This window comes from Apodemus sylvaticus, chromosome 14 (genome assembly GCF_947179515.1).
Source record: "Apodemus sylvaticus chromosome 14, mApoSyl1.1, whole genome shotgun sequence".
Taxonomy (NCBI): domain Eukaryota; kingdom Metazoa; phylum Chordata; class Mammalia; order Rodentia; family Muridae; genus Apodemus; species Apodemus sylvaticus.
The window spans coordinates 91,291,946-91,316,873 of NC_067485.1; the positions used below are offsets into that span (position 1 = coordinate 91,291,946).

The following is a 24,928-nucleotide window of genomic DNA, read 5'->3' on the forward strand; positions in this document are numbered from 1 at the left end:
AAGATCCATCCTCTTGGCTCAGCTTCTGAGATCTGGGTATAAAGGCATGTTCCACCATGCTTTTCTCTTATGATAGTCTTAAAATATAGCCTAATGTACCCATATGAGAGACATAGACACCATGATCTCAGATTTGAGCTCTTGGTTCAGGGCGGGGGGAGGGGGAGGAGGTAGTAGCGAGGAATCCAAGAACTGTAGTAGAAATATAGCCAGGCAAGTTGTGTTTTGAAGTGCAGATACTGTTGATAATTTGCAGTTGGCCATTGCTGTTCAGTCAGAAAGTAACACAGGTGAACTAAAATGTTGGTACTATTTCATTGTTTGACTCTAATACCTATATGTATAGCTTTCAAGGCAAACACAGAAATTACTTTGTATACCAGAAGCATGGGCCATATACTACAAGTTATCCAATGTCTTATCAAGCAATGCCATTATTAGAAATTTTATAATACTGATCACTTATTTTCTGTGTATGTGTGGTGAAGCATAAGGCATGCAAGCTATGAAATGGGAGGGGCATGCAAGAACTAAGTGCAATCAATTTCGGCAAATAATGATTTCCCTTTATTAGATTCAGAGAAACCAGAAGGCAATATGGATATAACATTACAAACACCTTGTCAAACTACTCTTGCACCAATAAAAAACCAAGCATTTTATAAATTCCCACCCATTGTTTGTTTGGACAGAATGCTGCCTTCTCCTGTACTTATGAGTTTCATTTTGGGTTTCTACAACTGACCTATTTCACATAGTTTCTGGGTACCTTTCTTCTAAGTAAATTATTTTATCAAACTGATGAATGTACAGATAACCTATTCATGAGGGTAAGATCCTTTTAAAACAGATATAAATCCCACTGAAATTTGAGTCTTCTGACTTAAAGAAAAAGGAAAAAAAGAGAAATGATACAGTATTCCCATGATTTGAACTGATTTCAGAAAAGACCCAAACTCACCAGTTTTTAGAATGAAATGAATCTTTGGAAGTGCCCTATTGATTTTCCAACTGTCAATATCTTCAGCAGTGTTTTGACTCCATAATACTCTAGATTGTACTTTAATATAATTGCCTCTGAGATTACTAAATCTTATAATTTAAAACATTTATAGACATTTATTTGATATTATCAATTAATTAGATATACACATTGCTCTTTGCTATGTATTGATCTTTTTATGCTACTGGGCTATATAAAATGGCACGTAATAAGGCTTAGTCTATTTTAAATATGCTACTAGATTTCCATTGGAAATATTCTTTTACTGTCCAGGATCTATTTTACCACTATGCCTGTGCCAGGAATTTATTGTGCATGTTAACAAGTTATCATGCTAGACACATGAGAATTACTGCCCATTCCCTAGGTTTATTAGAGTAGAAGTTACTGTCATCAATGACTGTACTCATGTAGTCATTTATAATGAGAGAAAATGTGGAGTAGATCTGTCTTTGCTCATCACTTCTACAGAATGAAACCACTGGAGAACGATTGACATTTGCTTGGGTTCTTAAATGCGACAGCATCTTTCGATGTAGACACTGGAAAATAACAAGTCACAGATGAAGGAAATAAAACTCTCAGTACTATAGTGCATAAAGAAAGCTTTCTTAAAATCACAAATATTAGAATTCATAATAGAGGCATAACAGACAGAAAGTAAAAGAGAAATTTGTTCTGTGAAAGAGAACTATCCCAATAGTAACTTGGAATGGCATACTTGGGAAAGATATTCGTAGAAAAGAAAAAGTAAGAGAACACTGACCACCAAAATGCTTTGGTGAACAGAAGTGTGATTCAGTCTTGAAGATTAATTAATTCCAAGAAACATTGATGTTTCAAAGTTGGAAAAATCGATGGGGAATAAAACATATTTGGAAGCTAAAATAGAAAAAAGTGAAATGTCTTCTTCATTCCTTTCCGTTGTAGCTATGCATCCATTATTGCCATAGCTCTGGTTTACTTTAAAAGACCTATTTGTACTTCAGATGTTTGGATCTGAAATAACCGAAGTTTGTCCTTATCCCACACAGGATATGTTATCCATAATTGCGGGAAGAGGCCAAAGTTCATATCAAATATTCAGATTCATACCAGAAAAACCACACTGGTCCCTGAGAGATAAGATTTATACTGAACTACATATTAACTGTAGTGAAGAATCTGTGCTCATAGTAGCTTCCGTTTTAAAGGTAAGAACAATTTTTGCATCACCAACATTCAGCATCACTCTAGAGATGTACTTTTTAACCTTGATGATGATAGTTTTATTGAACTATGGACACATGACCTCTGAATAAGAGGCATGTTAAGTAAAATTCTCATAAGCTCAAAGATTAATCACCAAGACACAGGTGAACACCATCTCTTGGAAGTTAACTTCCTTATATATTGGAAGGGCTTGTTTTGGCATTGCAAATGTTCCCAGAGATTTACACTCTGTGATCTGAAAGACCTCTATAACTGTACCATGTCAATTAATAGCAAAACAAGAAAAATAGTGCTAAAAATGTGTTTTACAAAATCCATGCCTTAAATCATACTTAACAAAAAAAACCTATTCCTCATAAATAAACATAGTACAAAATAGTTGGTCCATCACACACTTACAATAAGTTTTGAAAGAGTTGAGTGTTGCCCTCTGTCCAGTAGATAAACCTAATTCTTTTCCTTCTTTATCAAAAAAATAAAGCATCACTTTTACATTAGTGAGATATTGCCATTTTAACCCCATGTCAAATAATGAAGAATTAGCCTACCTACCTCTAAATAGTCTACCAAGCTTAAGTTACCAGTGGGCAGCAGTAAGTCTGGAGCAAATATCACTGTTTTATTTTTATTTGGGCCATGATATGAGTTTGCCTCTCAGTAGATTATAGAGCTATGGTCCCAAACATCAAAAGAAAAGATAATGCTCTGAGAATAGGCATGGTTAATAATATTAGGTAAAGTTACCGAATGATCCATCCTTGGCCCTGGAGCTTTCAGTGTGTGTCTGGCTCTAATTGCCAGAAACCTGGGACCACGTCATGGGGAGGAAAGTGAAGATCAGTAACTGGAGGTGGCCATGAGTTTTCACAGCAATTTAAAGGTACAGGAACACCTGGGAACCTTCCATTTGTCTGATTTGTAATCCTTGGTACAACATGAAAGTTAATTGTGGTATTTCATGAGCAAAGACACTTTTCTGTCCTCAAACTTGCTGCTGCTTACAATTAATTAAATAGCTGATTATTTCCACATTTTAAGGAATGGAAGTGAAATTGTAAGACCTTCTCACATGTAAAGCAGGGTGTTGAATAAGAAATTTCACCACATTCCAAGTATGCCTGTATACAGAGGTATACTTGTATATTACAACTTTACACTCTGTGATCAGAAAGACAAATTGACCCAATTATACAACAGGAAGGAGGTATTTTCTGTCCCTGCCATTGTTTAATTGTTGCTTATTTACAGAAAGAACACTTACAATTTTTGTATGTTTGTTTTGTTCTTTTTATATAGTTACTGTTTCTTTTTTCCTTTATTTAGCTGGTATTAGTATTATTACACATTTATTTATGTATGTATTTATCTATTTTGAATTTTGAATGCTGACCTCTACCTCCTCACCTGTTACAGAGTCTTTTCCCTTCTCCCCTGAGTGGGTTAGGGATCCAATGTGTTATCCTTGCACCCCGACACATCAACTCTCTTCAGGGTTAGCACATTTGCTCCTACTGAGGCCAGTTGGTGAAGGGCTTCCACAGACAGCCAAAAGCTTTAGGAATAACCCCTGTATTTGACTTTGTTGGTCTTCCTGTAGACTCCCAATCTTCCCCAGTGCCCTGAATCCCTTCCCTAACTGTTCCATAATAGTCAAAGTGCTCTCTTCAATGTATGCCTGTGGGTCTCTTTATCAAGTTTAGTCAGCTGCTGGGTGATGCCTCTCAGAGAGCAGTTATAAAGGCTCCTTTCAGGATGTCCCACAGAGAAGCTGGCCTCCTTTGAAACAGACAGACCTTGAGGCTCTGAATTGGAGTGCAGTTCTCTGATTGCAGGTAGTAGTGTGGACTGGAAACCAGGAAAAGCACTTAGAACAGACAGTAGGGTTATTTCACTGATAATGTAGCCAGAACTCTGCATCTTTGATTCTAGTTTTAGGTAAGAACACATGGGCTTCTGCCTGTAGTTTCCACCTTAGAGGCAAGTTTCCAGTTGGTGATAGGCTGATAATATCTTAAGGAAGTAGGGTCTCAACCAGTTGTTCTTAACCTTCCTAATCCTCGGAAATCATGCTGTGATCATCCATAACCATGACATCATTTTGATGTCATTTCATAACTGAAATTTTACTACTTTTATGGAGTATTATGCATACTCTATGGAATATATATATACAGGATATGTGACCCCCAAAAGTATTGTGGCACACAAGTTGAGAATCACTGGACTAAACTGCTATTTTTAAACAGAAATGTTTCTCAAATACTTTCAAAAATGTACATTGATCACTAATTTTCTTGTGATTTTCCTCATTAAAAAGGATTTCATTAGAAATAGTTAAGAAAGCTTGCTTTCTTCTGATTTATATGAAAATTGGCTTAGTGTCCTTAATGACCAATCTCTGCTTGGAAAATTTTCTGCTATACAAAGGAATTGATACAGTAACCACTTGGGGAACTGCACATAGTTAGAATCAATGTATTTTCAAGGTACATTGGTTTGTATTTACAGGATTATAAACTGGACCAATGTCCCATGCTAAGAGGTATCCTTTGCTCAGACATGTATATTCACTTTATAAACCGGTGCATTTCTCAAGCAAGAGTGTTGTACCATGTCTGTAATCCTACCACTTGAGGGTCTTCTACATTATAACTGTCATGGTTTGGAAGACAGAGCATGCTACACAGTTGTGTGCAGGTCAGACTAAAGTATTGGTTTGAATTCCTGTGTGAGACAAATTAAAAGAAGTGTGTATGTATAATACCTGTGGGTTATTGACATCCTAGTATTATCAGCATGGTATTAAGAATATTGCACAAGTTAAATATATGTCATTGATTAGAACATGAAGCTATTTCTGAGTTCCCCTTTCTCAACTATAACTACCTAGAGAAGTCTGGGTCAGGCATAGCTTTGACTTCTGTAAATCATTTTCCTGTACAATATTCCATACAATGATTTCTTTGGTAACAGGAGGTTTGTGCTCCCATTTCTACCAGGACTCCAGCATCTCTGCCTTCCCTATAGCAGGAGCTGTTACACCTGCATTGTGTTGGGTCACTAGTGTGCTTTCTGCTTCTTGTGTTGCAGAGTGTTGCAAGAGTATTACATGGATTCATACTACAATAGATATTAAATATGTCCCCATGGTGGCTGGAAAGGTGGTTCCCTTTTTAACAATACTGTTTCCATACACAGAACACACATGACCTGCAACAATCTTCATTCATTCTATTTCCAGGGAACCTGACACCTTCCTCTGGGTTCTGAAGGTAGCAGTTATACATGTAGTACTGAGAAATTCATACATGATTTTCAAAGTTTCCTACAATTCTATAAGGAGAATTGATTTGAAGAAAATATTTAGGGCAATACTTAAGCTGTATATTCTTATTTCTTTTGAATTCTGAATATACTATGAGCTGGTCTACAAAACATTTATGCTCATCTTTCTTTGTATTCAGAGTTTTGTAAGCAACACTAATTGTAAGACAATCAACAGTAACATTTTCCTTTTTTATGTATAGTATTCTACTGAAGATGCCATGTACAAATTACACTCTGCTAAAACAGCTCATCTCTGTGCTATTAAATGAAAACCTCTACCAGGAATCACTTAGACACCTACACCTTATCTGTCCGCATAGCCCTTCATGTGCTGTGGGATCCAACTTGCTGAACTCATGATTTGGGAGTGACCTCCCAAAATAGGTAAGGGGATATGATTATTCCCTTTGGGAACAAAGTCTTCATTGTGATCCAGGAATTGGGAATGTCTCAGAAAGGTCACTGAATTAAAGGACAAACTAGGATTGCATTCTTCTGGAGTTGGAGTGTCTGTTATATAATATAATTTGCATTCTTTTAGCACTCGCTCTTACTTCTGCAAAATAGAATCATGTATGTTTGAATTATTTCAGGTACAGTATAATGTACCTCAGTCTTTTTTTTCTGTAACTCTTAATTTTACTATGAAGCTGTATGCATTGATATTTTTATTACTTTCATTATTTACTTTATATCCTGATTGCAGTACCCTCCTCTAAGTCCCATCCTCAAAACCCCTTCTTCTATCAGTTTAATTTTAATTTAAAACTTTACTTAATTTATATTTAATTTTTAATTTTGGGTGGAAGTTTCCAGGGGAAAGAGTAGATGTGGTCAGACTAGAAAAGGAGTGTTACTGGGTGGCATGATGAGAAATTCACAGAGAATCAATAAATACCATATGTTTTGAAAAGGAAAAAAGTTAGACAACCCGAAAAAGACAATAACAAAAGAAGAAAAGAAAGCTAGGATTCTCTTTAACAACTAGCTTCCAGAAACAAGGTCCACAGGAAGAAAGTCTTACTAGTATTACTCAAAAAAGAGTCAGATAGGCCAAGAAATAGGTTCCTCAATTTAGAAAGTGTCTTAATTTATTACTGTTGCTATGATAAAACACTGATGAAAAGCAACTTACAGAGGACAGGTTAACACTTCACAATGTACTCCTTGTTACAGTTAACTACTGAGGAATGTCAGGGGCCAAACTGAAGCAATGCAGGAATCTAGAGGAAAGAACTGAAGCAGAGGCTGTGTAGGAGTGCTGCCTCATGACCTGCACCTCATACCTTTCTTTATCTCAATATAGCTCAAGGGTGGCACCATCCTGCAGATCTTGTCCTTACAAACTCCATTGTTAATCAGGACAATATCCCATAGACTTCCCTAGACAATCGGCCAATCTGGTGTTGCAGTTTCTCAACTAAAATTCCTCTTCTCACCAACTTGTCTTAGTCATTTTTCTATTGCTTTAATAAAGCACCGAGATTAAAGCAGCTCATAGAATGAAATACTTATTTGGGAATTAGATATCCAGAGAGATTAATGTCCTTCAAAGTCATGACAGAGGAGCATAGCTGCAGGAAGGTAGGCCAACCAACAGGAAGCAGAGAGCTGGTGGCTCTCATCTTAGGCAGCAAACACGAAGCACAGAGAGTACACTGCAAATGGCACCTGCCTTCTGTGACCTTAAATTCTAATCAATGACAAACCTCCTATGAGGAAGCCAAGCCACTTCAACCACCCAAAAGTTGTCACAAAGATGGTGTCATATATTGTGATGCCTGCAGTTACACGGCCATCCCATTCAAAGCTTCAAAATAAAACTTTGCCTCTGTCCCCAAACCCCTGCAAAAAATCACCAATTCAAGAAACCTTGGAAGTCATTGCTGTGATTCACCAGTCATTATGGCAGCATATCAGTTCTGAAATGTTACATTGCTTTAGTAGTTTCCCCATTCTTTGCAATATATATGAAATTTTAACTAGGTTAAGTTAGTTGCAAAGAACTTAGAGGCTCCATTTCAGACATAGACTTCATATCACAGTTTCATATCTGCTTGTAGTTACTGCTACTTTCCTTATCATTTTGGATATCAATTTTTTATTGATTTCAATTTTTTAAAGTATGTGAAATGACAAGACAATCTTTTTTTGGCCTTGTGGTGTTACAGATATCTATCGTACGTATCATGATTGACAACTGTGTAGATATATTGGGATAGAATAACAATATCGTTGTGACCATAACCAAAAGAGGTTAGATGACATAAAGACATCAGTAAATACTGCTGGTAAGTCACCTGTTATGATAAAAAACATAAATGGCCACAGTGAGAAACCACAGATGCTCATACTACAGAAGTAAAGATTTCATCTGATGCTCCTCAGGTGGAAGGTCCTTAACTTGTAGTTAAGAGAACTTTTAATTAGTTATCAGAGGGAACGAACAATAATATCATTCCTTGATTTCATAAATGTATAAATATCAGAACAGCATTTTAGCATATCATGGTATTAAAGCATTGGAAAATATTTTAAACAACCCTTAAATTATGTAACTATATGTATATATACATAGGTAAGCATACAGACACACATATATACATACATACATACATGTATGTATGACAAGGGAATTCTTTTTTTAAACCCTGGAAGAATTCCAGAATATTACTTGCTATATTTCTATCCTTTTCTTCCCATGGTCTATAAGTCATGTAGAATAACTTAGATATGAAATTATTTTTAAAAAAGTTCACCTAGAAACAATTATTTGATGTAAAAATGCACTAAACTTACTACAAGATTAAACCATGTGACAGCAAGCTGTGCTATCCTTGTACAAAAACAATGATGTTTGAGAGATGATCTTGCCAAATGCCTAGCATTTGGTATAAATATTAATTTGCATGGGATCCACTACAACACATATGTGAGAATCTTAACCTGCAATATTATTCAAATTCAGATATAGTGTTAACTCAAGTAATTCTTTGTGTAGATTCTTTGTTCATAAAATATACTGAAAAACTAGTCTTATCTGAAATGGGGTGAATCTATCATCTGAGAATGTTTGTACAATGAAATTTTTATGTTTTCTTTAGCAGGGGAAAATGAAACAACTTCAACATATATCTTTTCACAATGGAAATTTCCTCATGACTGAAGAAGTTGCTGGTCATTTTATTTCAGTGTTCCCTTCTACCTCCCTCTTAACCATAGCAGAAGAGATTATTACGAGAAACAACTTCAGTTTTATATTTAACCATATTGTTACATAGTTTCAGTCACTATATTTATTTTATGTTATGTATTACACATTTTTATCTATTAATATTAATAAATGGTATTAAATTATGTTATTGCTTAGACTCCAATTTGTCTGATTCATGATTCTCCATAGTCTTTGGAAAATGGCATTTTCAGTATTCTCCTTCACCTCTGTTACTCAGGCACCTGTATTCCTGTGACAGATCCATGTTAGTATTTGTTTCTTCCAAAGTTCCAAAAATGGGCATTCTATGTACTGCTCAATAAATGAAAGGTAGGGATTTATCTGCGCCATTTCTTCCATATTGTCACTATAAAATACTCCCCCATGGCTAAGTGTCAACTATTTAGTTGTACAATAAAATCAGACTCACTCCTTTTTTTTTAAAGTGCACTGGAGCAACACTTTAAAAAAATAATATTCCTATTTTTGTGAAATGGTACTCTAGAAAATTGTTTACATTAGGAAAAATAGCTCATTATTTGAGGGCTCAAGATATCATCAAACAGCACTTGTGATGTCAGGAGGTTGTAACTAGTGAAATCCTTCACCTAGTTGAGAAGCAGAGGATGATGAATATTCATATTCAGTAAGCTTCTTCCTTTTATACATTCGAAGAACCAGGAAAGGAATTGTAGAACCCAGTTGCATTGTTAGCTTGCCCATATCAGTTCCTTAAGCAGAGACATTAATACATTATATATATCCTGAGTTTTGCAAGCAAATGGATGAAATTAGAAAATATCATCTTGAGTGAGGTAACTCAGACACAAAATGACACACATGGTATGTAATCAGTAATAAGTGGATATTAACAAAAAAGACAAAGAAATACAGAATACCAGAGATACAGTCCACAGAACTCAAGAAGTTAAACAAGCTGAAGGTGAGGATGGCTCAGTACCACCAGAGTAAGAAGAAAGCAATCACAAGGGGGTAGGGAAAGAACTGGGAGGGAACGTGGACAGATGGGAGCTTGGTGGGGGGGAGGGGATCCTGGTCTGTTATTGGGTGACAGAAAAGGACTGAAGCCCTGAGGGCCAGCAGAAAAAATGGAAACAGGCAACCTCAGGAAGTAGGATGTTGTGGGGGGAGCTTGCAGAATGTACCAGAGACATGGGAGGTGAGAGGCTTTCAGGACTCAAAGGGCAGGGCCTCAGATGAAATCCCTACAGTAGAGAGAGGAAACTTATAGAGCCTGCCTCCAGCAAGAAGACAGGGCATCAAGTGAGGGATAGGGTTGCCATCCCACAGACAAACTCTGACCCACAATTGTTCCTGTCTGAAAGAACTGCAGGGATGGACATGAAGAGGAGACTGAGGAAAAGAAGGACCAGGGACAGGCCCAAAGTGGGATCCAGCTCAAGTGGAGACCCCAAGGCCTGACACTATCCTGAGGCTATGGAGATTTAAGAATAAGGCTGCCATCATGACTGGCCTCCGAAAGACCCAATAAGCAGCTGAAAGAGTCAGATGCAGATATCTGCACCCAACCAATGGAGAGAAGCTGCTGACTCCCATGGCTGAATTAGAGGAAAGTTAGAAGAATGAGAACAGGAGGGTGACCCAGTAGGAGAAAAAGCACTCTCAATTAACTTGGACCCTGAGGTCTCTCAAAACACTAAACCACCAACCAACCAGGCAACATACACCAGCTGATACAAGGCTCCCCACACATATACACCAGAGGACAGCTGGGTCTGGTTTCAGTCAGAGAAGGTGTGCCTAACCCTCAAGAGACTGGCTGCCCCAGGGAATTTAGAGATCTGGTGGGATGGAGCAGGGGGGGTGTGGTGATGGTGTTAGGCACATCCTTGTGGAGACTGGGGTTGGCGGGGAGGAGGTATGTGAAGTGGAACAGTCAGAGTGCAGATGATGAGAATAAAATCTGGAGTCCAAAAATAGTTATTCTATCTATTTTCTTAGGAACCACCAGACTGATTTCCAGAGTGGTTGTAGCAGCTTGCAACCCCACCAGCAGTGGAGGAATGTTCCTCTTTCTCCACATCCTTGCCAATACCTGTTGTCTCCTGAGTTTTTAACCTTAGCCATTCTGACTGGTGTGAGGTGAAATCTCAGGGTTGTTTTGATTTACATTTCACTAATGACTAATGCTGTTGAACATTTCTTAAGGTGCTTCTCAGCCATTCAAAGTCTTCAGGTAAAAATTCTTTGTTAAGCTCTGTACCCCCATTTTAATAGGGTTATTTGGCTCTCTGGAGTCTAGCTTCTTGAGTTCTTTGTATATATTGGATATTAGTCCTCTGGGCTCAAAGCCAGGGCTTGAGCAGAGAAACAGGAACAAAGAAATGCATTACCTTGCCACCAGAGAAACCTCAGAGGGAGGACCCAGCTGTAGTTTTCCTTCTCCCAAGTGCAAAATGTGTAAAGTGTAAACAGAAAATAAACCTGCAGTTTTAATTGAATCATCCTCCTGCCCCCCAGTGTCCAGGGATAGACAAGTGTAGAGACAATCCTGGCTTTTCTATTGCCTACCTGCTTGTTCAACATAAGGAATGGGGTGAATCAAGAAGGGACCAGCTTCCTTTCCTTATAGCTCTAGGGTAGTACTTGGAGTCATTCATTCCCACAGCTGCCAGTGTCCCCAAAACTAATTCACTAATTGATCAGAGAAGTCGTTCACTCCTCAGCCTGACTTAAGACTAAGAAACACCATCTATCTGTTGATTATGTGGCATATATATATATACTATTTATATAAGTATATCTCTATGTAAATAAAAAGTCAGGCATTGTTCTAATCAGCCTTTATATGTGACATTGTTGTTTTTCTTCATAGCTTTTACTATTTTGATTCCTCTGCACATGTAATATTTGAGTATTATGTGTCTACTTGATGATCTGTATGCTTTTAATACTTTCACAGGTATCTCTTATTTGGGGAATCTGTTTTCTGACAAATCATATACAAACAGTTAATTCATTGTATTCAATAGAGTCAGTAAACACTAAGACTTATCTAAGGTCCCTAGGTTTTAGTCTTGAGAGTTCCTCCTCTCAGGTCTCTGATACATTCTAGAGGTTCCCCTCAACTTCCAACTTCCCAAGGTTGCCTGTTTGCATTCTTTTTGCTGGCAATCAGCATCTCATTTCCTGTTTCCTGGTTCCCCTTCCCTGAAAGTCACACAAGCCCTCTTCCCTCCCCCTGTTCACCAATCAAACCCCTCCTGCTTCCCTGTCCTGGTATCCCCTACACTGCTGTATCGAGCTTTGCCAGGACCAGGGCCCACTCATTCTTTCTTCTTGGACATCATTTGATATGTGAATTGTGTCTTGGGTATTCCAAGCTTCTGGGCTATATCCACTTATCAGTGAGTGCATACCATGCGGGTTCTTTGGTGACTGGGTTACCTCACTTAGGGCGATATTTTCAGTTCCACCTTTTTGCCTAAGAATTTCATGAATTCATTGTTTTAATAGCTGAGTCATATTCCATAGTGTAATTAGGCCACATTGTCTGTAGCCATAGTTCCATTGAGGGACATCTGTGTTCTTTCCATATTCTGTCTATTACAAATGAGGCTGCTACGAACATAGTGGAACATGTGTCCTTATTACATGCTGGGGAATCCTTAGGGTATATGCCAAGTAGTGGTAGCCTTTTTAACAAATGGTGCTGGTTCAACTGGAGGTCAGCATGCAGAAGAATGCAAATTGATCCATTCTTATCACCTTGTACTAAGCTTAAGTCAAGTAAATCAAGAGTCCCTACATAAAACCAGACAGACAGAAACTAATAGAAAAGAAACTGGGAAGAGCCTTGAGCACATGGGCACAGGGGAAAATTTCCTGAACAGAACACTTATAGCTTATTCTGTAAGATGAAGAATTGACAAATGGGAATTCATAAATGTACAGTTTCTGTAAGGCAAAGGACAGTGTCAATTGCACAAAATGGCAACCAACAAGTTGGGAAAACACCTTTAACAACCTTACATCCAACAGAGGACTAATATCCAATATATACAAAGAAATCAAGAAGTTAGACTCCAGAGAGCCAAATATCCCAATTAAAAACTGGGATACAAAGTTAAACAAAGAATTCTTACCTGAGGAATATCGAAAGGCTGAGAAGGACCTAAAGAAATGTTCATGGATTCCATTGGCAAGAATTTTATTGAGTATTTTTGCATCGATGTTCATAAGGGAAATTGGTCTGAAGTTCTCTTTCTTTGTTGGATCTTTGTGTGGTTTTGGTATCAGCGTAATTGTGGCTTCATAAAAGGAATTGGGTAGTGTTCCTTCTTTTTCTATTTTATGGAATAATTTGGAGAGTATTGGTGTTAACTCTTCTTTGAAGGTCTGATAGAATTCGGCACTGAAACCATCTGGTCCTGTGCTTTTTTTGGTTGGAAGACTTTCTATGACTCCTTCAATTTCTTTAGGCGTTATGGACTGTTTAGATGATCTATTTGGTCCTGATTTAATTTTGGTATTTGGTATCTGTCAAGGAAATTGTCCATTTCCTCCAGATTCTCCAGTTGTGTTGAGTACAGGCTCTTGTAGTAGGATCTGATGATTTTTTGAATTTCCTCAGTTTCTGTTGTTGTATCTCCCTTTTCATTTCTAAGTTTGTTAATTTGGATACTTTCTCTGTGCCTTTGGTCAGTCTGGCTAAGGGTTTATCTATCTTGTTGATTTTCTCGAAGAACCAGCTCCTGGTTTTGTTGATTCTTTGTATGGTTCTCTTTGTTTCTACTTGATTGATTTCAGCCCTGAGTTTGATGATTTCCTGCCTTCTACTCCTCCTGGGTGAAATAGCTTCTTTTTGTTCCAGGGCTTTCAGGTGTGTCATTAAGCTGGTAATGTATGCTCTCTCCATTTTCTTTTTGGAGGCACTCAAGGCTATGAGTTTTCCTCTTAGCACTGCTTTCATTGTGTCCCATAGATTTGGGTATGTTGTGTTTTCATTTTCATTGTGTTCTAAAAAGTCTTTAATTTCTTTCTTTATTTCTTCCTTGACCAAGGTATCATTGAGTAGAATATTGTTCAATTTCCACGTGTATGTGGGTTTTCTGTTGTTTTTGTTGCTATTGAAGACCACTCTTACTCCATAGTGATCTGATAGGAGGCATGGGATTAGTTCAATCTTCTTATATTTGTTGAGGTCTGTCTTGTGACCAATTATATGGTCGATTTTGGAGAAGGTACCATGAGGTGCTGAGAAAAAGGTATATTCTTTTGCTTTAGGATAGAATGTTCTATATATATCTGTTAAATCTAATTAGACACATGATGAACGATTCTTTGCTAACAACATACATGTATTGGTCGGCCTTATATTGCATAGCTGAACTGCATTTGTCAGGACTCCATGGAGAGAAATGCACCAAAAACCATCTGGTGGCATGCCATATTTTCTTACCACTTCTGCAGACTCGGGCTTACTGGCAGCGTGATGTCAGCTGAAGCAAGACCCGTGGAGGACAGGATATGCTTGGAGGATATAAATAGGTCTCACAGGGCCTGGAGAAATGGCTCAGTGGTTAAGAGCATTGACTGCTCTTTGGGAGATCCTGAGTTCAAATCCCAGCAACCACATGGTGGATCACAACCATCCATAATAAGATCAGATGCCCTCTTCTGCTGTGTCTGAAGACAGCTATAGTGTACTTACATATAATAAATATAATCTTTAAAATAAATAGGTCTCACAGACAGTGGCGGAGGATGAGCTTGACTTGCTTACAGCACTAACTGTGCAAATCTTGTGGGTCTCGTGTCTTCACTGATCTTCACTACCCAGAGAGGCACAGCCCAGAACTTCTCCTGGTCCTCCCTGGTCCCTCCTGTTAACTTGTGCTGAGACTGAAGCCTGGCTGTCCCTGCTAGGTAGTGCCACCACAGTTGATTTATGTTTGCTGTCCCTACTCTACCAAACCAGACTGCTGGTACACCTATAAAGTGTTCGGGTATGGATGGAGCTGCCATCTCTAACCATGAAGTAAACTGCCGATTTCCAGACAAACAGACAGGAGTTGCTCCAAAGAACCATTTCTAACCAGGTCCACTTCCCCTGTATCCTTCCCCCACCCCCACCACCCCTGCTACCTCTGGTAGGTGGTGGGCTAAAAGGAGGTTAAAGTGTTTAAGAACCATTATTAAAAGTAAGGTTTGAAAAAATTAACATTACAACCTGTACTATCCTTTTCTTTATAGATACATAACTATATGTATATTGTTTCTGAATCTCCATCATCAGTTAAGGAACAGAGAAGGGATGCACAGTAAGAAAGGACATAACAAGTGTCTTAACTACCAATAGCTAATGATGTTTGGGTGACATAAGCTAGATCTGATGATTGAAAGGTGAAAGCATTCTTGATATGTGTGTGTGTGTGTGTGTGTACATATATATCTATCTTGATATATATGTGTATGTTTAGTGAAATATTAAAAAAGTAGAACCGACATGTTCCCGCTCTTGCCCTGCTACTGTCTGGACAACCTGTTCTTATCTTGTTGGGATTCACTGGCCTGGAGCTCCGGAAATGTCTCCACCCAGCTCGCTAGGTTCCCACTGGCAAGTCACTACCATGCCAATCCGTGCTTCAAATCCCCCATGGCCTTTGTGGTGCACATGTGGCAAACCCAAGCTTTGCTGCTGTAGCTTTCTCTCTTAAACCCAGATGAGCTGCTGAGTGAAGGAAAATGCAGCACAAATTTAGTTCAGAAACAACTGGTAACTCAATCTCTGGGTGCCACAACTAGACTCTAATCTTGCAAGCCCTATTAATACATGATTTCTCCAGTGGTGAATCCTTGGGGATCCGCCATGATATCAGGAAACTGTAGCAGCTATATCTAACCCATATGCTGTCCCCGTTCCAAAAAGACTAACTCTCTCCTGCTTCATTTTGTGAAGTTATCATTTCTCATGTCTAGCTCACTAGGAAAACCACAACTCAGAAGTTAGTAAGTGGCCAAGGCTTCCTCACTCTTAACATTGTTAAGCAGGTCTGGAGCAGACAGACACAAAGATAGACCGGATCACTGGACCACAAATTAGAATAGGCAGGGGGAAGTTTGCCTGGGTCGGCCTTCTAACCAGAAGTCATCCTGAAGGAATCTTGAGTCACAAGTAGTTAAACTGATCCTTTTAAGAGTTACTCCCATGCTAAGGCCCTGCTGTTCCTGAGAAGCTGTCTAGTCTTCAGGTGTGTGCACTTAGGAAGGGAAGGGAAGGGAAGGGGAGGGGAGGGGAAGGGAGGGGAGGGGAGGGGAAGGGAGGGGAGGGGAGGGGAGGGGAGAGGAGGGGAGTGGAAGGGTGGGGGAGGGGAGGGGAGAGGAGGGGAGTGGAAGGGTGGGGGAGGGGAGGGGAGAGGAGGGGAGGGGAGAGGAGGGGAGTGGAAGGGTGGGGGAGGGGAGGGGAGAGGAGGGGAGGAGAGGGGGGAGGGGAAGGGGAGGGAAGGGGAAGGGGAACTTAGGTATTTTCCTTCAGGATTTTGAAGTTGAGTCATTGACTTGAAGAGGATACTTACAGCATTAAATATGGAAATGATATGAGGGACAGCAATATACAGGTTCTTTAGGATGCTACCATGCCCATGGTCATTCTTGTCAATACTGTTATTGGATTTTGTTTAATTTTTCTGTGGGTGGTATCTCACTATGTTGCCTAAGCTAGTCTTTAACTTGTGGGATCCTACTATGTCAACCTGCCAGGAGACTGAGACTACAAGTACTTAGCAGCCCTGTAAATTTGTTTTTGGAAAATAAACATATCTTTCAGTTTTTGTTTATTGGAAATGATATCTGCAACTTTTTCACAGTTGGTATCTTTTATGAATATACTGTGTATATTGTGTGTGTTGTGTCTGTATCTATGTTTGTGTGGGTGTACGCATGCTGCTGTGTGAAATTCTCATGGCATACAGCAGGGTGGCATACAGCGTTTTGATACTTTGTCTTTCTAGCTGCTATGCTGGTTTTAATCAGGAAGCCTGCGCTTTTCAGCCGCCTGCAGAGGGTTCTGCTCTCCAGAGGCTATATGGCTTCCTTAAGTTTTCAGGACTAGTTGGTAGAAGAATTGGAATTTGAACCCAGATTGGCTTTGAGCTTTCTTTTTAGGACAGCACGGAGCCACTATTCACTCTCAGCCACAGTTGGCATGGATTGTCTCTTTTTCTCATTTTCTTCCACTGTCTCTCTGGTCAAGATGGGTCTTAGATTCTGTGCTCAGAACACAGAATTAGCATTTAGTAGGCAGTCTGTACTGAAATACTGGAACACCAGGAACACATACTATTTGCTATCATAAAGAAATATTTAAAGTGTACTGATACCAGAGTATATGTGTTCATAGATACTGTCAAAGTATAAGGAACTATGTAATAATATCTAAGTGTTATATTTCTGTAGTTTAAGAGTCAAAACCCAAAAAATATAAGGTTTAATTTTGTAGTGATTTCTTGATGCCCAGGGCACAAAGTCAAGTGCAGGCCTCTTGGGTTGGAGGCTGTGGGCTTCACTCAGGAGCACAGTGCCTGTCTAGCTGGTGGGCACTGCTCTAGTCTCTCTGCAGAGCATGGCAGCTGTTTTAATTGTACTCCCCTAAAAGAAAAGGCAGACAGGAGGGTTTCATGGTTTGTTTGTCTGTTTATTGTTTTGGGTAAATTTAACCAGCAATCTAGTCGAGCAGTGGTAGTGCAAGTCTTTAATCCCAGCACTCTGACACAAAGGCAAGTGGATCTCTGAGTTCAAGGCCAGCCTTGTCTACAGATTGAGTTCCAGGACAGCCAGGGCTGCACAGAGAAACCCTGTCTAGCAAAGCATACCTCCCCAACCCAGTGGCAATCTAGTGAAAACTTATTTTAAATTTTAAATAGTTTATCCTTTAAAACAAATTCAGGCAGAATATCATGTAGACCAGACTAGCCTTCAACTAGGTAGCTGAGAATGACCTTGATCTCTCGACCCTCCTGCCTCTTCCCCTCACGTCTGGAAATTACAGCCAAGCACCACTATGCCTGGCTTTAAATAACCTATTTCTGCAAACAGACAAGAGCCCTCTTCTGCTCCTTTACAGACCCCAAGCATAAAATAAAATTTAAGCATTTTTTAAAGGAAAATATTACACCAATAGTCTATTACAACAGTTGCTTGTAATTTTTTCTCTCAAAGGTTAGTCCTACTCTCTCTATTAATTTATACCATTACAAAAACACTTTAGCGTCAAGATATTCAAATGTTCATTTTCCACAAAATGTTTGAAGGTTCCTCAGTAGATCCCAGGAATTTATTTCAATGGAGTCTTTATTCGGTCAGTCAATAATTTAACCAGCAGTTGTTGAGAGCCAGTTATGTGCTAGACACTGGCTTGGTGTTGAGGGGCACAAGACTCAAATGCACTGTAGCTCTACTCAACAGTCTTTTGACAGACATTGAAAACTCACATGTCCCTGGTACAAGCAGCTACATTCCTCCAGGCCTTATTAAATATCTCTGGTACACGTGGGTCACCTGATGAAGGTTTCCCTATTTAATACGATGAATGCCTGCCTGAAGGCTTGTTTTGCTGTTATTGCTGTTTTGGTTTTGTCTTAAAACTTCTTACTAATCTAGCAAGAAGGTCATATCAACTCTTTGGTTCTGCAAAGTCTGCTGTATGCAGCCAAATATTAACTAGAGCAAGGGTGGTGTAGGGATGTAAGTGACTTAAACTCTGTACCACACAATTCAGTGGCATTCACACTTGGATATCGAGAGTATAATTAGATTAGAAAACCATACTTGCTGGGGTCAAAGGCAGCTTCCAGTTCTCCAATGCTCTTCCCAAGTTTGAACACTCAAGGTGAAAGAATTGCAAGGTGTCCCAGATTGGGGAGAATTATTATCATTGAGAACTTATTCACAGGCCCACTCCTAGCTGGTACAGACTGTAGTTTGTGCAAAGGCTGAAGGTGTTCTTCCTCACCACATTTATTCTGCAGCACATTGCCCCTGGAGAGACAAAAGGACAAAAGGAGAGGCTGTGTGTGTGTGTGTGTGTGTCAGAGTGGGGGGGTGGCAGGAATGCAGCAGGCACAACTCTGTCTTAGCTACTTTTCTATTACTATACGGAGACACCATGACCAGTGCAACCTATTATTATTTCTTTTATCCTAATGTCTTTAAACACTGTTGAACTGACATTGGCTAGGATCCTAGTTTTTTTTTGTTTTTTTTGGTTTTGGTTTTGGTTTTGGTTTTGTTTCTAAGACCGAATTTCTCTGTGTAGCCTAGAACTCAAAGAGATCTGCCTGTTTTTGTCAGTGCTGGGATCAAAGGTGTGAGCCACAACTGCCAGGCTGGTTTCCTGTCTTTTGTCATTCTAAACAAAGCTCCCAGGAATGACAGTGCTGCTTTCCTCAAATAGAAATACACCTATGCTTTTCTAGAAATTCAAAGGGTACATGCTTTTGTAATTACTACACATGCTGCCAAATGGTTTTCTGACCATTATGGCCCGGAAAACATGGCAACAGGAACCGGAAGTTGTCTGGTTATGCTTTATCCACACACAGGAAGCAGAGAGAGGGGGAGAGGAGGAATAGGGAGAAGGAGAGGGAGACAGGGACCAGGATGTGGGGTCCCTAGGGATGTGTTTCCTCCAGGAAAGTTCTACTCCTGAAGACTCAATAGCACCTCCCCCCGCAAATAGCACCACAAAGTACAGCAGAAAGATGTGTCTTACCTGAATTACCACTCAGATGGACCAGTTTATACTTTCCACAGCAGTACATGGGTGTGGCTGCTCTCCACACTTTTGTGCAGGAAAGTATTAAAATGGTAATTATTGACTTCAGTAACTATTATTCCAAGTTGCTTTTCTATAATGTCTTAAGAAGAAAGCACATTTTGTCACACTCTGAGTGCAAACAATGGTGGGTAATGATTTAGCATCACAATTTCCTTGGTTAGGGCCTGGAAACTCACTTGTGCTATCTGTCTAATGTCATGTAGCAAATAAATAAAATTAGTACTGGGTCTGGAGCTCCAGTCTCCAGCTCTGACCTAGAACTTTTGGTAGTCAAATAAAGCATCTGTAACATTTGCCAGATGCTAAACTTCTTGCATCTATAATTATATGGCACCTAAGATTGGCTTTACTTTGAAGGTAAGGGCCAGTGTAGACTGCTCTCAAAATCCTGGACTTAAAATGGGTTCCTGACTTAGCACTCCCATTAGCTGTGAACACATGGTTGTGCCAACATGACTTTACATTTTAAGATTATTAAGCATCAGATACCCCCAAAAGTACAATATGTAACTTACATCTACAGGATAACTAAAGGCATCTAATTGGACTCCAGGCCCATTTAATAATAGGGAATTCATACCTGATACTGTAAACCTATCCAGCTAACAATTACTGGAGTGGTCATAGAACCTACAAGAGAACCTACTCCTGCCATTTTCCCAAAACACCATAATGTCTAACTGGATTCTGAATATTCATTCCTCTGTGTCCACAGAAAAGTCATTGATGACACAGTAACACACACTAGATTCAAACATGGACTTGAATATACACCAGAAGGAGGCTGTCTAGTTGTTTTCTCTCGTGGAACACCTGTTGTGGGGCAACCTCTGCTTCCTAGAAGTCAGGAAGAGCAAGAAGGAATAGTACCAACTCTGCACCAAGAAAGCTTTCATCCCCATGTGGAGATGTAAACAAACATTAGTTTCAGAAGTCATGGATCCTTTTAGCCTAGTCCTTCATGATGCAGACAACATTGTTCTATACTTTTGAAATAAATTTAAAACTCTTAACATTAGCCACCATTTACTGAGGTCTTAATGTGTGGGGTAGAAAGCTGTTTTCTTTGACTTACAAACTGGCTCTTACAAGGTCTCTATTAAGGGGATACGGCTATTACTTTGTTTCAGATCAACTCTAGCACACAGAAACTAAATACATTTTCTATAGCAAACCACTTCATTATGCTTTCCATAATGAAGCCCTCAGCTGAGGCTCTGAACTCAAGGAGTCTGATTTCTAAGCATGTACTCTTAATCAGCAAGTATAAATTTCCATATTTTCTTTTTTTTACCTAAGGGTAAGTTTTCTTCCAATTCTAAAATGAGATATGATTTATATCTATAGAACTCACCCCTTCAAGTCCCTCCCTCAATGTCTTTTACGATTTATTTTAGCCAAGCATGGTGACACACAACTTCAGACTCTGTACTTGGACACCTTTAATGCATTTACTAATTGAAGAATATTGAGGTTGTTTTGACCTTTTGAATATTATGAAACATGTCTTACAAATATTCCCTTGTAAATTTTTGTGGACATAGGTTCTTAATTATCTTGAATATACCTAAAAATTAACTTTGTATTTAACTTTTTGAAGAATTGTCAAGATGGTTTCCTAAAGTGGATTCACCATAAGTGTTTAGTAAGTCCAAGTACCTCATGTAAGCAGACCATTCAGTATTCATTCTTGTGTTATTGGTTTATTCACTGGGCAATTTTCCTCAGGTCTGGCATATGCTATAATACATTCTCTCTCTCTCTCTCTGTCTCTCTCTCTCTCTCAGTGCATGTGTGTGTGTGTGTGTTTATTGACACTTCTCTTATGGCCAATGATATATATGCATTCATTGGTCATTTGTATATTGCCTGCCTTTCCCTAAAACTATTTTCTTAAATCTCTTTGTTTCCTTGCTAAATGGTCTGAATGTGACCCCTGGAGTTCATGCGTTAAGTGTGTTAATATTTGCTCTGAGTAGTACATGCACACACACGGAATCCCATCTAGTAGAGAGGCTGACATAAAGGGACCATTTGAGCCTAGGTTTTAGAGACCAACCAGGGAAACACAAGAGTCGAAGTCTCCATCACAGAAACACAAAAACAAGCAAAACTCAGTGGCTAAGAGATTGAAATGACCTTGGGGGCCATTACGAGGTTAGTAAGTACTGAGGAGAGAGTCTTCCTGAATAGGAGTAGCACTAGGTAAGGACAGTACTTCCTTTTATTCCTTTGCTCTTCTGTCTCTTCGACCATATGGGGACTCCACAAGACTGTCGTTATTATACACTACATTTTACGGCCTTGACATTCCCAGCATCCCCAACTGTAGGAAATTAATATCTGATTTTTATAAATCAATTGTGGTATTCTGTGGTGTTGAGTCAGATGGGCTAAGACACTGTCCATAATGTAATAATTATCCTGGGCCCATCTTCCTTGGTGATGTAAACATAATAACCTATGTTCTAACAGATGGTAACAATAGCCTGTTCAACCTGGTATGCTTTCAAACCCATTGAAGAAAATCATCATCCATAATTATTAGTAATATAGATATTTTTACAAATTATGAATATTTAGTCTGATTCTTAGAAATTGGTGATGGATATAGTCTTTTTAACTTTGACATGCTGTTCTTCTTCACTTAAATCCACCCTATAAGCTTTGCCTACATATTTTTCAATAGAGTAAATCTGATCATGTTCCATTCTATCTAAAAACCTTCTTTATCTTTCCAATTACCATCAAAAATAAATACCATCTTCAAGGCCAGTTGGTGGTGGCATATACCTTTAATCCAACCAACTAGAAGGCAGAAGCAGGCAGATATCTGTGAGTTAGAGGCCAGCTTGGTTTACATAATGAGTTCCAGGACAGCCAGAGCTACATAGAGAAACCTAGTCTCAGAAAATCAATGTGTGTGAGTGTGTGTGTGTGTGTATACACATGTATGTTTGTATGTATGTATATGTGTGTATATGTAATATATATGTATATATGTACCATCTTCAAAATGTTTTCATTATTTTCACTTAAGAAATTAGTAAGAGATAGTTTGTGTGATAGCCTAGAACAGACATATATACACAGAAATCATGCAAATAAGCACATGTTCACCCAGAAACAAATAAGATTTCTTTCTTTTTACATGTTACTAAATTAGTTCATTGTGTTGTTTGTTTCAGTTTGGGCAGTTCTGGGGCTGGGATCCAGGCCTTATGTCTGCTTAGGTTGCAGCTGTTCATGATAAGGTACACAATTTCATAAGTAAGACTTATACAATGTCACTCTGAAACATGTTCAAATATGGTGAGTTAGGGTTACTATTGCTGTGGTGAAACACCATGGTCAGAGCAACTTAGGAAGGAAAGGCTTTGTTTTGCTCACAGTTCAGTCAATCTAACAGTACAATCATCAAAAGCTATGAGTGCAGGGACTCACAAAGGCAGGGAGCTGGAGGCAGAAGATACCTATGCCATAGAGGATGCTGCTTACTGGCTTGCTCCCCACGACTTGCTCACCTTACTTTCTTATAGAGCCCAGGACCACCAACCCAGCAACGGTACCACCCACAATGGACTGGGCCTTCCCCCACTGATCACTAATTAGGAAAATGCTTTATAGCCAGATCTTATGGAGGCATCTTCTTAATTGAGGTTCCCTCCTTTCCAATGACTTTAACTTGTGTCAAAATGACATAAAGCCATCCAGTACAGTAAGTTTCTGCAATTCCCACAAATCTTCCTGTAGCATAACTCAAGCCTGTTTGTAAAAATCATTTTCAAAACTAAAATTACATTTATTAATTTAAGAGGCATAAAAATCTATATTTCTTCCTTTGAAAAGGGCGGGGAGGTGCCCAGAAACCTGTGTTTTTTATTAACTTTCCCATGTTCATTCTTCAGAACAGGTTGAGAAGTAACTGCTGTTTTCTATAACTTTCTGTTCTTCCCCCATCACTTCTCAAACACTCTTTTTAAACAACACTTTTTTTTCTATCTAGAATCAGCCCTTGTTACTGACATCTTACTGGGTCCCTCTGCTTATTCCCTGAGCATAAGAATATCTCATTTCCCTAGATTTACTATAAATCCATGCTCGGGTCTTCTGTTGATGACACTTCTCTTGTACTGCCCCATATCCTATATACTGTAATCAACCATAGTATAGGACAACATTTGTCCCCCAGTGGGGACAACAATGGTCCAGTTTAAGTCAAGACTTTTGTGTTTGATGTGTTTGAGGCAGGGTCTTACTACACAGCCCACACTACTAGCCTTGAATTTGACACTCTCTTGCCTCCACCTCCCAGATTTGTGGGATTACAACTATGTACCACCCGGCCGGCCCTAAAATAAGAATGCATTTAAATGGAACCTTTCTCTGTGGGCCTAGGTCAGTTAAGAGAGAGTTTAAGTGAAAGCAGATTGTTGAATTTAATGAGATTATGGGCATACATAAGTGAATGGCAACCTTTGCTGGGAGGATATTTATGCAACCTAGTCTTTGATTAACTTTCTCAATATTCTCACTATTCTCAATATTCAGGCATAAGGCATAATGATCAGATTTAAATGCTTATATCCAAAGTAGTTCAGGGCTTAATTTTTCCTTATCCTATCTTATGTTAGGTTCCCTTAAGAGTACCTGGTCTCAGAGCTTCTGGGCTAATTAATATCCACTTATCAGTGATTGCATTCCATGTGTATTCTTTTGTGACTGGGTTACCTCACTTAGGACGATATTTTCCATTTCCAACCATTTGCCTAAAAATTTCATGAATTCATTGTTTTTAATTGCTGAGTAGTATTCCAATGTGTAAATACACCACATTTTCCGTATCCATTTCTCCATTGAGGGACAAGCTCTGAATACTCAAGACATAAAATTAGCATATCTTCACGTTCATGGGAACATGAAGAAGGAAGGAGAAGGCCATGATCCTGGAAAGGCTTGATCCAGCATTGTAGGGGAGTACCAGGACAGAGAAAAGGGAGAGGGTGATTGGAGAATGGGTGGAGAGAAGAGAGCTGATGGGACATATGGGGAGTAGAGAACTGGGAAAGGGGAAAGCATTTGGAATGTAAACAAAAAATATAAAAAAGAAAAAAGAAAGAAAAAAAGAGTGCCTGGTCTCTGCGGCCAGAGATATCCGGTCATCATGTCTTTGAGTTTGGAGCAAATCAAATACTCCAAACATTCTGTTCCCAACTTATTTGGCTGTGCATGTTCAGCTCACTATTACGGTATTATGTTTTCCATTTTGCATGGGTATAAATTAAACCACAGAGAGGACTTGATTAGCTTGGGTTCCCAGAGTGACTGGCAATGATGGGAACAAAGGCTGGCT

The 24,928-nt window shown here is 39.0% G+C and overlaps 1 protein-coding gene across 17 annotated transcripts in view; it reads left to right on the forward strand.

Moving 5' to 3' along the window:
• LOC127664908 (ubiquitin-conjugating enzyme E2 pex4-like) overlaps positions 1 to 24,928 on the forward strand; it is a 239,713-nt gene that overhangs the window by 49,956 nt on the left and 164,829 nt on the right. For 2 of the 17 annotated variants that reach the window (XR_007973277.1, XR_007973276.1), the window contains 4 exons: positions 2,038 to 2,196; positions 5,743 to 5,926; positions 7,714 to 7,833; positions 8,647 to 8,899. The exons of the other annotated variants lie outside the window; for them this stretch is intronic. The gene's annotated coding sequence lies outside the window, so the exon portion shown is untranslated. Of the gene's footprint in view, positions 1 to 2,037; positions 2,197 to 5,742; positions 5,927 to 7,713; positions 7,834 to 8,646; positions 8,900 to 24,928 lie in introns of those variants that run through there. 17 annotated transcript variants of the gene reach the window in all.